The sequence below is a fragment of the Amblyomma mixtum genome, chromosome 3 (assembly GCF_055824585.1).
Source record: "Amblyomma mixtum isolate Tamu chromosome 3, ASM5582458v1, whole genome shotgun sequence".
NCBI lineage: Eukaryota > Metazoa > Arthropoda > Arachnida > Ixodida > Ixodidae > Amblyomma > Amblyomma mixtum.
Genome location: NC_143014.1, coordinates 99,088,509 through 99,104,300, shown reverse-complemented (window position 1 = coordinate 99,104,300; position 15,792 = coordinate 99,088,509). Strand labels below are relative to the sequence as shown.

General features: G+C 45.8%; 1 long non-coding RNA gene across 1 annotated transcript; it reads left to right on the top strand.

Annotated features, from left to right (window-relative positions):
* The first annotated feature begins 542 nt into the window (after nt 1–542).
* On the top strand, nt 543–10,095 carry LOC149351123 (uncharacterized). The gene is made up of 3 exons (XR_016290528.1): nt 543–633; nt 3,288–3,614; nt 7,760–10,095. It is a non-coding gene; the product is annotated as an uncharacterized LOC149351123 (long non-coding RNA).
* The last annotated feature ends 5,697 nt before the right edge of the window (nt 10,096–15,792 follow it).

The window sequence follows — 15,792 nt, the reverse complement described above, 5'->3', positions numbered from 1 at the left end:
CCTAGTCGTCGCTAGGCCTAGTGGTTTCGTATCGACGCCGCAGCCGCGGGCTCTTCGGGACTGGCCAGCGCTCAAAAAAGGTGCTACACTAGGCACCCCTTGTTCGTTCTCCCAAATCCGGGACTGTTTGAACGAAGACATGGTATTCGGTGAAAACAGCGCTGTCAAACTAACCGTACAATTGAGCAGCCGACACACCGCTCACCACGGTACCTCTGTCGTGCTCACCTGTGACGTCGCGAACTCGACGTCATCGTGACGTTGGCGCTCTGCGCGCTCGCATTGGCTGCCACTGCCCGCCGGAGCGGCGTGCCGGACATTCGCCGGACGCGGTGCACCGGACATATCTACGCGGTTTGACGCGTCCGGCGGTCGCCGGCTGGCCGGAGCGGCGCCGCCGGACGCGGCGAGCCGGACCGGATTCGGAGCGCCCGCCTGACATGTGTCCCCGCCTCTACACTCTCCTCTATCTGCACGCGGCAGCGGTGGTGGCTCGGCTCCAGCCAGTAGGCAGGCCTATGCAATTTCCTTTTCATCCTTCTCCCAGTCACAACAACAACATGTAGTAAGGCGCGGCCGTTCTTCACAACTTCGAGGAAGAGGTGGAGAATCTAGTCTTCGACTCTAATAAAGGTAAGAAACGAAGTCTATACTATTGCATGCACGCACGCAGTGATCAAAGCAATAAAGGGCCAAAGCGTGATGCAGTCGCGCGCTTAGATTACCGATTGAAAAGTTGCAGTTTATTGACTTTTCGAGTGCGCACATTTTAAGTTTGTAAACACAAAGCGCGTTCTTTTTTATTTACGGGCTTACACTCACCTGGGGAAACTTGCACGTGGTTTTGTGCACAAAAACTTAACGATGACATGCACGTTTTTTAAAGGAACCATGAAGATTTCAATGGGCTTAGTCTAGTGCAACAGATCTGCAGAGGTAGCCTTTGCGGGCATTCGAGTGAAATGTGAAACGTAACGTACTATAACCTGTGAAAGCCATGACTTGTCATAGTCATTTTGCACTTATTTGTAATGTAAGGTGTATAGTTTGTACAAAGTTTAGGTAGTCATAGTTTTGACTCCTAATCATTCTGAAGTGTAGCATGACTCAGCACTTTACTAGTAACATAAGGCGTGCAGAGTTTGTACAAAGTTGCGTAGTCATGCCTTGCACTCATGACTCGTCATTCTGCAACATAACATGACTGTGCACTGTAATGCTTTGGCATTCTCTCTGGTAAGCAGTCTTAAGTGTGTCTGCAGAATTTTTTTTTGGTGTCCTAGCTCCTCCATAAGCAAAGTGACAAGCAGTGCACTCTCTTTCATATTTAAAGTGGCCACTGCAGGAAAAAAACTGGTCCTTGCAGCAGACTCGCTGCTACAGGCCTTGCTTATGCTTTGTTGCAGGCACCTGCAATGTCTCGACAGGACACACAACATTGTCGCGGCATGCACTGGCTTAGCAGCGCTGAAGCCATGGCAATCGCAACACGCAGAAGTGTGTAGGAAGAATGACCAGCATTGTTCTGCCTTTAGAAGTCAACAGCGCTGACCTGAATTTGTGGTCAAAGGACAGGGCCATGTAAAAGGTTGCTGTGCAGGAATGAGTTTTTGCAGAGTGTAGTAAAATTGAAATACTTCCATGTAACACTCCGTGTAATAACTTAACCTGAACTTAATTTTCTCCAAAAATTGTTCCCCATGCGCTGTAGCAGGAAAAATCAGTAAGTGAATGACTGATAAATTTTTAACAATAAAAAAGCTGGGAAATGCAGTTCTGCACTGCAGGCGAAAGGCTAAAAATTTGAAGCTAAATCTGTGATTGTCATGCGCACTTGGCAGAGGCGGAGCGCCAGTAGTAGTGCGAGAGTACTGCATATGTGCCCACTCCATAGCACATGCATTTTTCATTAGTGTATGTAAAAAGTACAAACTTTAATTTGTCCTTGCTTTTAAAAAAATGAAAGTAGTGTGATACACAAAAAATTTACAGAGAAGTTTTGCCGAAATTTTATAAACGTTCAAAAGCAGAATTTCATGAACATTGCCTTGTCTTGTTACTTTACTGTTGGCTTTCTAAGGATGCCTTATGCCGTTATTCATGTACTATCATTGTGTACACGTTTTTATCAAAATGGAGCCCACCTTTGTTCACGCCTCAATTTTTAAAAATTTCTCTGTAGTCATGAGTGGTCATGGACTTAAAGGGTCAGTCTACTGAATTTTATCGACCATATTTTCTTTGCGGCAACCGATAGCTCTTTACTCAAATTACCGTTTAGCCAGCTGTGGTGCCAAGGAGTGCGGTAGAACATTTTAAAATAGAATTTTTTAATGTGGGAACACATCTGTATGAGATGGTAGTCTCATCTGGCAACCATCTGGATTTCCGCCGCGCGGCGACAAACATGGCGGCGCCCGTCGAAGCCGGACCTCTCGCTTCGGACTGAATTCTCGTTGTTGCTGCCTTTTTCAGTGCGTTCACTGGCCATAAATGGGGCGCCTGTCTTTCGCTTCGTCTCATCTCGCCTATAAGAAAACATATAAGAGATAAATTTGCTTTATTTTAATAATTATAGTGACGATTCTGCCGCTCCTAGGCTTAAGTGGAGAGTCGGTTTGTTTACAGCAATGGTTCCCGTCCTGACGACCAGATGGCGCCACTATAGGCTGAGTTTATTTTTGCGTCTCTGCTAGCATACGCTGAACTAAAAGTGGGAATGTGCCTGCATTTTGCGTACGTGTAACTATAAATATTCATGTGATGTACAGAAAAAGCGAGCGGTACGCCTTCTACAGTTTACTAGAACAAAACGTGCGTTTCTCTGACATTGGGGCATACAAATGGTACGTAGTATATTCACTTATGCTTCTACAAAAAAAAGACTACCACTTTCTTGAACAAAATGAACGTTTGGGGTCGCCACCATGCTTTTTTACGCGACTTTTAACGCCAAAATAAAATATAAATTCCTGCCTAAACCGGGCGCAGACCCCTCGTTATTGATGTTATAGGGTGCCAACTACCAGAATATGCCATTATTTATACACTCATCTCGGTGAGTAGACTGACCCTTTAACATCATATGTTGGCATCGTGTCATAACTATGTTACAATGCTGCTGTGAGGCTGTGGTTGCTATGTCGCCGTTGCTATGCTCTTGGCACAAACCCACATACATCGCAGGATCTTGCTCGGGGTTTACCGTTCGGAATTGGGCTTTCACACTAATAATTAACTAATACTATGTGGAGTGCTTAGTTATGTTTACAATCTTTCCGTTTCAGGATTTTGCGCCTGGAAAGACGGAGAAGAAAGCAAAACTTGCTGCCATTTTATAGCTTCAACAGGAAAAAAGGAATGTGCACCAAGGGTTTTTAAACGCTACCTGCACTGCCCCCGTTCCGGCTCGCATGAAGAGCTTCCTATAGAACAGCGCCAAAGGCAGGAAAAGGGGCAAGGAAGCTGCAAAATCGGCAAACACTGCTTTGCTACTCTAGAGGTCATGGAGAAAGAGGGCAAGGTATATGTAGTGTTTCAAAAGAAACACTACGGACACTTCAATGAGGCCTGCCACCAAAGGCTGCCCCAGGATGATGCCAGAGTGCTTGCAGGTTAGCCACTCCTCTTGTACAAAGCATTTGTGCATGCTGTGTTGACTGTACCGGAATGTGAAAACGTTTAGAACCTACACTCCACCAACCTTTCATAAATGGGAGACGAAAGTGCAATAGAAATGTATTTTAGGGGGAAGATATTGCTCATTAACTCGAGTGATCATTTCAATGATTTTTTATTCTTCTGCGATGCATCTATGGCACAAAAGAGGTGGGACAACACGAAAGTGCCTATTGTAAAGTGGGAGAAGGCATGTCCCACAAAACGAGGGGGTGGAAGAAGTTACAGTAGGGCACAGCTTAAAGGGGTGGAGACACCAAATTTTGAAGCTATAAAAAGCCTGCTATGGGATTCCTATGTATGCAAGGGCACTCACAGCCAGGTGTTGGACGCAACAAACGTCTAAAAAATATTTTAATTCGGTTCCAAAGATTACCTAAATGCTCACTCTCACCATCTAGACCCATCGCTAGCGCCATCAACCATGACGTCACAAGGGGTGTAGAAAAATTATAGTTTTAGTGACGTCATACCAAAATACAGTGACGTACGATGAGCGGGGCACAGCCGCGTGAGCGCAGTCGACGCACCAGCGAGCCGCGTTTGCTGCTAACCGCCACGCGCTCGGTTTGCGGCGCGCCGTTGCGAACAGCGTCGCAACGTCCGATTGCAGCTCGTTGCCTGCGTCCGGCCTGCTAGATGTCAACGGTGGGCCGCTCGCGGCAACAACGACGGGAAGCGGCAGCGTCGTGATGACATAGGGCGCACTCCTTGGAGCCGGGCGGTCTGCGCCAGTCTTCGTGCCGAACGCCGGCATCTGAAGAACGCGATAGTATTGTTTGTTCACGTTCATAGCAAACCCTGGGATATATGAATATCAAAAATGCATCGTTTCTGACGATCGTTGGCTAATACCGAGTTCCTGGTAGAAGGGATGACTGCGATGCAAGCAAATTTCATCAGCCGGTTTTGTGCTGCTGCTGCTACCTGGTGCGGTTCGCCTGCCGTCTGCTAGCTCTGTTGCTGAAGACGTCGTGGAAATCGAACATATATTTTATTATGGGACGAGTTCACAGTAAAGGGGTGCCGAGCGGAGCACGTTTCTGAGCGCTGGCCAGTCCCGAAGCGCCCTCAGCTGCGGAGTCGATATGCGAAAGCAGCTAGGCCTAGCGACGACTAGGGCAGTCTGGGACCAGCGCGCAGGTCGTCGGCCGGCGTTGCCGCAGGCAGTGTCGCTGCCGAAAGATCCACTTTTAGCACAGTCATGCTGTCGTATCTCGAATCTAGAAAGCATCCTTTCTGGTAGTATGGCTGTTTTGTATTTTCTTGTGCGGATGTGAAGTACGCCGAGTCTGCCGGCCGGTAGGTCAGCCTGGATACCGTCTGCCGACGTCATAAAAGCGAGCTAAAGAGTGTTCTTGACGTAAATAATAAACCATGGGACAAGAAATGTGAAAAAAGTGTCATTTTTGAGGATCGTTGACCAATACTGAGCTGCTAGTAGAGGTAACAACTGTGATATGAGCAAATTTCTCACAACCGCGCCTAGCAGCTGCCGCTGGCGCGACGTTGGGGTCCGGCTCGCCTGGCGCCCGCTAGCTCCGCTGCCGAAGGCGTCGAGGAGATTGACCATACTATTATTTTATTGTGAGATGATTCTGTTAACACTACAGCTATTTGTGAAAAGTAGGCCTTTTATTATAGCGCAGGCGACTTCCGAAGCGCCGGCCGCTTGCTAAACAGGCTATAGGCCTAGCGACGACCACGGCAGCCAGGCAGCAGCAGAGCTCGTCGCACGGAGCGCCCGCGAGCGGTGCCGTTGCCGAAAGCTCCCAACATAAGCAGACATGCTTTTTCGCTGCTCGAGTATAGCTGGCAGTTCTGATAACAAGGCGATCTTGTCTTTTCTTGTGATATTTGTACACCATCCCAAGCAGCGCTCAGGTACTGCTGCACGGCAGCGAAGTGTGACACCGGTTGTGGGCGCAGCTTCGGTAGAGCGGCGCAGCGATGCTTACTGGCATTTTGCAAAGTGTTTCGCATCCTCACGCGAACCCGCGAAGGCGATATTAGCGTGCGAACAAAAAAAAAAGTCGATGTCCTCACTCATTGGAATCAGATCTATCAGAATACGAGCTGCTGGGACTAGACGTGCAGTTTGTTTTCATGCGCTGGTCAGCACGTGTGTGGGAAAGCAGACGATGCAGCAGTAAGTGCGTCACAACTTTTGTGGGCCCACGTGACCAAGCGAAGCAGTTGATCTTCCCCCTCTGTGACGTCACTGTACAACTCGGCGTTCCGAAACCGAAACCGAAAATCGTTCACCTAAAAATGCTATAATAAATTATTCACTGTGAATATATGAATCTTTGGGTGTGTATCATGCTTCCTGGAGCCATAAGAAACGTTTGAAACTAAGAACGCGCGAACGACAAATTTGGTGTCTCCACCCCTTTAAGAACCCAGCGGCCAATGCCCCTCAAAGGAAGCCTGCCATCCAATGGCGTCGACCGATTCTCATGATGTCATGGTTAATCCTAGGGGTAGCATTGCAGCAGGGTGGCAGATGAAAGGGGATTAGTTATGGCTTTAATTGGATTAACTGATGAAAATCAGTTGACGCCATTGACTGGGGGGTCTTCTTTAAGGGCCATCTGCCACTTCGTTCTCGAGTTGTATCTGACTGTAGTGCAATTAACTTGAGCCTACTTGGTCGCATCGAAGGGTGAAAAACAATTGATCCACAGCACATTGCATGCAGCACAGTCTGTACGAACTTCATGCCGTTTAGTTTAGAGATGCTTTGTGGAAGGGGTCCAGTCTTTCGAACTGAACATAATTAGGAATGTCATCTAGCACTGAACTACTCCAATGTCTGTTCTTTTGTTTTTCTGCTGGTTTCATTGACTATCCTAGGTCTGTCGCTCAATCGGCTGACGTTGAACTTCATCCGTAAGAAGTCGGCTTGAGCTCCATGAAACGTGTCTTGAATGACTGACAGTTGCACTCGATGCTAGCCTCTTTTTTTTGGCTGCCTGTCAAAAGCGTAGGCATTTTGTTGCTGATCAAAGCACCACCACCAGTCTAATGGTTGTATAAGGGCCATGTTTCTTCTCATAAGACAGATCGTCTACAGTGAACTTTCATTAATTATAATTATTTGGCTGTTTTGGCACTTCATCAGTAACGCTTGAAGGAACGGCTGTGGTTTGAGTGTTCAGCTACTAAGCTGGAGTACCCGGGTTAGAACCCGGTTGCGGCAGCTGAGTTTCGATGGAGGCAAGAGGTGCCCACGTGCTGCGCAGTGTCAGTGCCCAAAGATCCCCAGGCGGTCGAAATTATTCCGGAGCCCTCCACTACAGCACCTCTCTCTCTCTTGCTTCTTTCACTCCTTCTTTCCTTCATGGCATGGTTGAGGCAGTTACTGCACCATTTCCTTTCCTCAAAAACCACTAATATAAAACAAAAGCCTGCACAAGAGTTGAAATCACAAAAAAAACGAACAAGCAGCATTTATATTTCAGTTTATGTATGACTGGCATGCCCTCCAATTGTCTCTGACTTAGCAGAAGTCATTCAGGTGTTTAAACTGAAACAGCATGAGAAAAATATTCACTTAGAAATTATTCACCTGGCGTAAGTGAATTCTACATTGTGACTTGTGCACACTATTGTCTTGTGCACAAGTCCAAAGAAACAAAGACTGCGTTCAAAAATTTGGTGTCTCTACTCCTTTAAAGGTTGCTGTCAGGCGAATCGGTGCATTTTTTGAATATGCAGAATGAAATGGGACAGGATGAGAAGCACATGTCCTTATTCTTTTCTTGTCCACATTTTCAGTGCTGTTATATTCTGCATTTATAACACGCTGTAAATAACTTCCCTGTTTTGCATTGCTGTATGCAAGTTTAAATACTCAAGCTCATAAAAATAAAGTCCATCTGGCTTTGAAACAACCATTTTGTCGTGTGCTTTGCAGTGCCACAAAAGTGAAATGAAAGTAAGATGAACTGTGTGTCACCTGTAAAAAGGAACAAAGTGGAAGACGAAGGAATCCGACCAGAAGTATTTGTCACTTTATTACACGGCTGTAGACAGATGAACCAGAGATGTTAACAGTTTTTTTCTGTACCATTTTCAGGCCGGTTAGCAGAAGGAGTGCCAAAAAAAACCATTGTGCACAACATCCGAGCAGGTACAAGTGGATCAAGCCCACGGATACAGCTTGTGACCACTAAGGACCTCCGTAACATTGCAGATAAGTTTAGGATTGGCAAAACAGAGCAGAGAGATCCAGACGATTTTAAGAGTGTTGAATTATGGGTCGAAGAAATGAGGGCAGAAAATGAGTCGCCACTGTTGTATTACAGGAAGAAGGGTGACCCCAACAGTCATGATGGTGACTTTGAGCTAGCATTAATGACGTTCCCACAACGAGAGCTCCTTTATGAATTGGGGGCAGCGAAACTGTGCATTGACTCCATCCATGGCATAAATAAGGACTAATTCCAACTGAAACCCTGCTCACAATTTCTCAAGATGCCTTTGGTATCCCGTGTGCCTACTTGATTTCAAAAAGGGTGAACACGGGCACTGTGGTGAGGTTTTTCGAGGCCATCAAAGAAAAAAACACAATACCATGTCAGGCATTTATGTCTGATGATGCCCCTGTTTATGGCAGTGCATGGGAGCAGGTGATGGGTCCCTTGAGGAGTCGACTGCTTTGCAGCTGGCAGGTGCTACACAACTGGAGCACGCCCCTGAATACAGTCACAAACAAGGACTGCAGGAGTACAACAAGGGACATGCTGCACACTCTGATGAAGTGGACAGATGAGACTGAGTCTCAACAGTTGCTCCCTGCACTTGGTATTCACTCCAAAGAGCATCAGCTTAATTGCCTTTGGCTTCGTCAGAAATTTTGAGAAAACATACGCAAAGAGGGCATGTCAGTGGGCTTACTGCTATCGGCAGTACATTGGATTAACAACAAATAATCACTTGGAGTCAATGCACAAGGCACTGAAGTACTCTCACTTTGGTGGCTAGGTAAATGGGTGATTGGATACATTAATCAAAGTACTCTTCAATTTCACATCCGAAAAACTTAACAACAGGTGTCAAAGGAGCAGACCACCGCAAATCTGCCCTATTTAGGAAGCAGAAAGTGGGGATTGAGCTTTCTAAGTCCAGTACTGAGAGAGTGGGAGATGGCCAGTGGCATGTAAAGTCACAAAGTTTGGTGAACTTCAAGCACACAGTGGAAAGAACTAGCAAATCGTGCAGTGGCTGTGAGCTTCATTGTGAGCAGTGCGAGGCTTGCCACAACATGTACACAAGTACGTGTTGACCATGCAACGCATGTGCACATGTGCAAGCACATGCATGCTGTTGCTATAATGGAGCTACACTCGTGTCAGATGCAGAGCAGCCAGAAAGTAGCATTTGACTGTGCTGGCATTTGTAGGCCCTGCCAGCTGAAGATGGCAGATTTCAGGTGAGGGATTAGGATTATGTTATGAGCTAGTTGGTGGGCTATTCTGACAAAGTGCTTTAGCACAGCAAGCTCAAGACACAGCAGGGAAGAGGAGTGTCATTTGCTAATTTTCTTGAAGCCCACATGGTCATGAGAAAGGTGTGCCATCATATCCCATATCAAGCAGCACCATTGAGGGTACACTACAGGCCTCTGGTATTTCTTTTCTAGTCATTCCTTTTTCCCGAAACTTTCCTCCTAGGAATGGAGAACTCATCCCGCCACGGCGCCTCAGTGGCTCTGGCGTTCTTAGACTGCTTACCCGAAGGCTGTGGGTTTGATCCGGCCATGGCGGCCACATTTCAGTGGAGGCAAAATACAAAGATGGCCATTTGCTGTGCAAAGTCAGCGTGCATTAAGGGGCCCCAGGTGGTGTAAATTAATCCAGAGACCTCCATTATGGTGTCCCTCATAGTCCATGTGCCGCTCCCGAATGTTAAACCCGACAATTAAGAAATTGAGATATTTCAGGCCCCTCATTTCCTACTCAGAATCTGCTTGTGTGAGTGCGCCCTCTCTGGCACTGCTCAACAGAGAACTTCTGACAATTGGCAAACATTTCTCATCTTTGGGAAATTAGTGCACTCATTTTCTTGTTCATACCTGCCTTGCATTCACTATCATTTTATTTCTTCGTCATCCCTGCTTGATTTCATTTTGTCAGCATGTGATGCACTCATAGAGGCATGCGCTCTTCAATAAAATTAGTATGAAGTGTCGCTCCATGCTGCATTCCTCTTTGTTGCGTCGTGCTGTCACAGTGCACCGCCCTTTTAGGACATCTTGAGAAAAACAGCGCTTGCAGACAAAGGACCAGAACAAGAAGGACACAAAAAAAAACAGCGCAGTTGTGTGTCCTTCTCGTTTCCTTTGTCTGCAAGTGCTGTTTTTCTCAAGATGTACCCCAACCAACTCGCCCAGCAACACACCTTCCTTGCCTTTTAGGACAGTTGACAATATGTGGTTCTACAGTTCTGCAATGCATATGAGAAAAAATATTCTTGACAAAAGGCTAAGCCGTAGCTGTCATCTTGCACACTGAAAGCTGCAGCGCAAAACTACTATTCATCTTATTTTGGAAACAGAATACTGCTGCAACAGAAAAACAATATTACTCATTTTTCAGAACATTGCTGGTGATATTTGTGACACGAATTTATATTGCCATGGTAGAAACAGCCGTGAATAGCCTTCCCTCACATGATAAAGCACTTCATAAATGAACTTGCTTGGCTCTTACACAGTGTCTCTCCACCAGCCTTCCAAGCAATGAGCCTTCTGTTGTGTGATGGGAACACTGTGCCAACTTTGTTGCCTAGAAATTCTAAAATGCCCCTATTTGTCGAGAAGGCAGCTTAGATGAAACATATAGTGCCCAGTTAATGTCATTTCCTTTTTACTCATTAATGAAAAATGCTTCAAAGCCCAACTGCAACGAAATTATAATTTGGCTAGAATGCCTGTTAATGTGCTGGGTGTGTCATAAAACTAATCGTAACAAAGTTTCATGCTTCTGAGAAAACTGACACTGTTGCTACAAGTGTTTAAAAAGCTATGTAGTAGACAACGTGGCATGTCCATATAGGCAGATACGGATACCTGAGTGCCATACGGCCTCATGTCTGGCCCATTGGGAATGAACAGATTAAGGACAGTGTAGAGGGAAAGGCTAGGGGCTAAAATGTGGCTTGGCAGTCATGGGTATGGTGCTGTGGCAAAGTTGTTAGGAATTTGTTTCAATCCTGCAGATGCTTATTTCTGTTTCCATTTCAGGTTCTCGTACACCATATTTACTTAAATAATGGATGCATTTGCATAATAAATGCTTTCCCTACATCAATAATCAAAATCTGGGGAAAGTTCAACTGACCACACCATGTTTTACACCATGTAATAAATGCACCAAACTTACCATTCTAATTTTTTCCCACAAGAAACTGCATCCATGATGCAAGTAACTGCGGTATTACAGGTTACAGAATGAAGCAATGTCAGCCGTATTATGTGGCCGCAAGACTGCCTGGCGCCATGTGAAGAGGAATGCTCCCAAGGCTCATCACATCACATTTACTCCAGTATCCAGATATGGCATCCGTTTCATCCTGCACATCACATTCACCTCGGGCTGGTGATAGCCTGCCAGCTAGATTAAGAATGTTGCAAATAAAATGTCTACCTAACTGAAAACTGTGGTTGCATATATATCGGAGATTTTTATTGACTTGTGGCAGTCTACCTGGACAGGTTATGGTAATGCAAGGCAGCCCATTATGCACAGCATATGAGTGCATAGGCACCACAACTTCACATCTTTTCTAAGGGTTCATGTTTTGCACTACTGGTTGTGACCCGACCCATCTTTCCACAATCCTCGCGTAATTGATAATAAAGTGCTCCTAATCCTTTTTTGACAGCCAAAATGTATTTTCCTAGGCATATTGGCAATGTGCAATTTGTATTTCTCCACAGATTTGGTACTTCTGAGAAGTTGGGGTCATTTTACAAATGATATATTTTTAATAAGCTAGCAGATACTATTCTTGATTTAAACATTTGCAGGCATATATACGCTATCACTGTTTGCCTTGATAAATACCGTGTCCATTGTGTAATCATAGTACAAACACGTTAATTGATTCTAAAGGATGTTAATGCTGCTTAATTACGCCCTACAAGCCCAGCTGTGGCTTTGGAAAGTTGCCCTTCCTTGGACTCTGACATTAAATACAATCTTTTGAAAATGCTCTGTCGCGACTTTTGTTGAATTAACTTTTCTTGCGTCTTGCTTTCATGGTTCTTTTGTTATGTTTGCTCAGTATTGGAATGCGTTGTATTTTTATTGTTTGTTTGTTTTGTATGCAGTGTCATCTGCATGACAATGTATGCTTTGCAATTGTATCCCCCCTACAAAAATGCCCTCAACGGGCGCTGTAGGTACCTGAATAAATAAATAAATAAATAATAAACTTGTACTTGGGAAAGACTAATCTTACTGTGAGTGTAATGACAAAATTAAACAAATTCCATTAGACGCTGGTATGATCCCGGCTGCGGCAGTTGTATTCCGATGGTGACACACAACAGGCCCAGATGCTGTGCGATGTCGGAGCACGTTAGGGACCACTGTTGGTCGAAATTACTGGATCCCTCCACTGTGGCGTTTCTCATAGCCTGAGTCGCTTTGGGACGTTAAACCTCGTAAGCCAAAGTTAGCATTATGTTCCTGCCGGACCGAGCAGCCGCTGACAGGGTCAGACTGTACGAATGGGTACCATCAATCACTACGTGACACCCCCACTCCACTCACCCGATGAAATTCCATCCATCAGTGACACATCCACTCTCTCCACCCTTCGACTCTGATTTGCAACCGCTTGCCAACCGCCTCCTCCCGCCCTCTCTTCTTCCCTCTTCCCTGCAATTTCGTGAAGGTGGATTTCACTCCCTCCACTCTGTCACCAGAGGCTTCAGACCGACGTATTATTCCAACATGGGGGGTTCTGATGCTGACGCGCTAAAATGATATTTTTGAAAGTCAGCTACAGCTTGTTACATGTTAAAGGGACACTGAGGAGAGCACTATTAATATTTTTTTATAGTAAAATCCGATAGTTCGGCATGTCATGGCTTTGTTGCCACTTGGCCGGGAGCGAAAGATGCATTTATGTCTAAGAAATTTGGATTCGAAGTTGAAAAAGTTTTTTCCCGCCACTCTGATTCAAACTTGGGATTCTCCTATGACGACACAGGACTAAGTGACGTGAAACATGACGTGCGCATGACGTACCGCAGGCTCCGTGATTTCTGACGGCCAGCAGTGCGGCCTAGCAGCAGCCGAAAAGAAAGCTACCGCCGGCCGCACGTTGAAGGCATCTATCGGCTATTGCGGCCGTCGCTACAGTCGCTTCGATTACGTTTGCACTGGCGTTTTGCCAGCGTTACGATGGATCTCGTTCTCGAAGTCGTCAACGAAGTTCTCGCAATTAGACACCTTTAGCATACCGTGTACCTTGTAACCGCTAGCGGAATACCGGGAGCCCGCCTACCGCCGGAAAACAGGCGCTGATTGGTCCCGATGCTTCAGGAGCGCGCATAGCTGCCGGGCACGTGGCGCCATCTGGCGACGTCAAGGACATTTGCGCATGCATCGGCTGCGCCTCAGGGATTTGTGACTTCTCGGGTCCTAGAGTTGCTAGAACTATTGGCTCTAGCAACACTGCTTTGTCCTATGACGTCATCACGCTTGTACTTGCGAGTTTGGCCTGTGGCGGCGATACCTGTATTTTGGTTTTTGCTCTTTTCTACGTTACAAGAGCTTTGTTGCCAGTATGAGTGGCGTTTTTGTAATCAGGAGCTGGTATTCTGTCGATACAAGCCAACTTCAATTTCTCCTCAGTGTCCCTTTAAGGAGAGGAGTACTCGCTGCGCCATGCAAAATGCGAGATCATTCCCTGGTGTGCACACACTGCATCACAAGGAAGTACATTTGGCACCTAAATTTAAATGTGCAGTATAGCGAGCAGTTAGCACCAGGTGCCATACACAGACACGAGCACAAAATGGACATGTGCACGCTTATTACCAGGCCCTCTCTGTGCAGCATGTCAATGTGACTGGTTGCAATCAGCAATGCATGTGCACCCTCCCTATACATAGTGCGAAGACTGCTTTTGAAGCTAAGGTTGGTCACATTGCAAAGAAATAAAGACCGCACGAACACGAGAACCGGACACACAGCACTGACAGAAATCTCGATAGTCGGTGCTGTGTGTCCGCTTCCCGTGTCGTCCCTTTCTGTTCAGCGACCAACCTTAACTAGAACAAACAACTTGCCCGAACCCTTGCTTTTGAAGCATTGCACATTGCATTCAATAAGTAGCACGCAGTATAATGCACAGACTGAGCCATGTGTGTTATTGTATCAGCAGTAAACCACGTGCAAAAAAAAAATCGACAGCCAATAACTACAGTCAGTAAAGCGAAATTTGAGCGCAGCTCTTCACATATTTTAGTTTTGCAGTATGCTGAAGTAAAGAATTCCAGAGAGCCAACTGCCCCGGCGAGAGGCAGTGATAGGTGACATTTCGCCCTGACCACTTGGCTATCACATACTTTGTACACAAGTTCTGTCCCGCCTCATAAGAACACCAAAACACTTTCTTGAATATCTTTTTCAATGAAGGCAAATACACTGGCTTACACAAACATCGAAATTACTTGCTATTACATCTTAATAAAGTGTTCAGTGTCACACTGTTACGATGCTACATATTAATTTATGCATGCTAGCACATCATCTCTGGCTGACAAAGATCTGACAAATCTTGCTTTTTGACAGTATGTGGGCACAGAGTCATAGATTGCACAGACCAAATAAGACTATACCAACAGAACGTGAACTCAGAGGATTACCTTAGGACTCATGTGCCTTTCAAAACATGCAGTGAACATGGAAACAATTTTATTTTTAAGGTGCGCCGCCCAGCGTATGCACGTGCGTTCAGTGCACTCTCTGCGCGATGAAGGACGACTCGGTCCCAAGAGCAGAAGTACACACTGCCAGTGCATTCCAGAACACTCAATTCAGATAGGTACAACATGAGACGTAAGCAACGTATCTAGCGTTCGCACCGTGCAGCTTTATTGCAGCTTTATTGCTTCGCTCTGTTCCGAGCATTTTTCAGTCCACTGAGGTGGTTGCGAGCCACAGGTGGGTTAGTCTTGCGATTATTCTGCCGGCAATTGATTCTCTCTGTGACCTAGCAGATCTACGCCACCTCACACCCACAACAGTCGTCAACTGGTACTGTCGCCATTTGGTGTCCAGATCAGTGTCTTGAAGGATCGAAGGCGGGCTGGAAACGACATGCTGCAATGTTCTCCAACCCTTGCATCATGAGAAAGTCAATGCGACGACATATAACAGCCCACACACTGCATCGTGATGATTATAACAAGGAGTTATATGCACAGATATTTTCCAGAATGAGCTGGAAACACCCAGATCAGGGACGCCAGTACTGGACGGCGCGGGCTTGCGTCCTGCTCACTCACCTTTAGGGACGCATGGGAGGTAAACACGCATTCCATAGGCGGTCTACTGGTCACAAACAAAAAAGGGGCAAATTTTAAAGAACTACACACGCCACAAAGACGAGACACCGACGAATACTTCACTCGCAACAGCCGCCGACCGCGATTCGAACGTACGTAAACAACCGCCATGTTGTTTCTTTTCTTTGCTGACTGACTGTAGGGGGCGCTGTAAGAGCGCTAACATCATCATCATCGCGCGTTCCCTCAAACAAAATTAAATACAAATAGCCGAAACCAGCAATAAACTAGAGAAAAAAGCATTAAACGTTAAAAATTGCAACATAAATAAGAAAGTCATTTATGCAGTTGACGAAAATCAACACACTCATTCAAAGGAAACGCCAACAAAATTGATTCATAAAAATAAAACGAAAATATAAATATGCATGTTTTCTTCTCCTTGATTTTGACTAAAGCTATGACGTGCGACTATTTTTTGGCAGTTTTCTAAATCGGGTCGCCCAGTGCGACCATAAGAAAATTAAGGCAACAAAACTGAAAACGTAACAGGGGCACTTAAGGGTCAACATTGCATCGTCAAT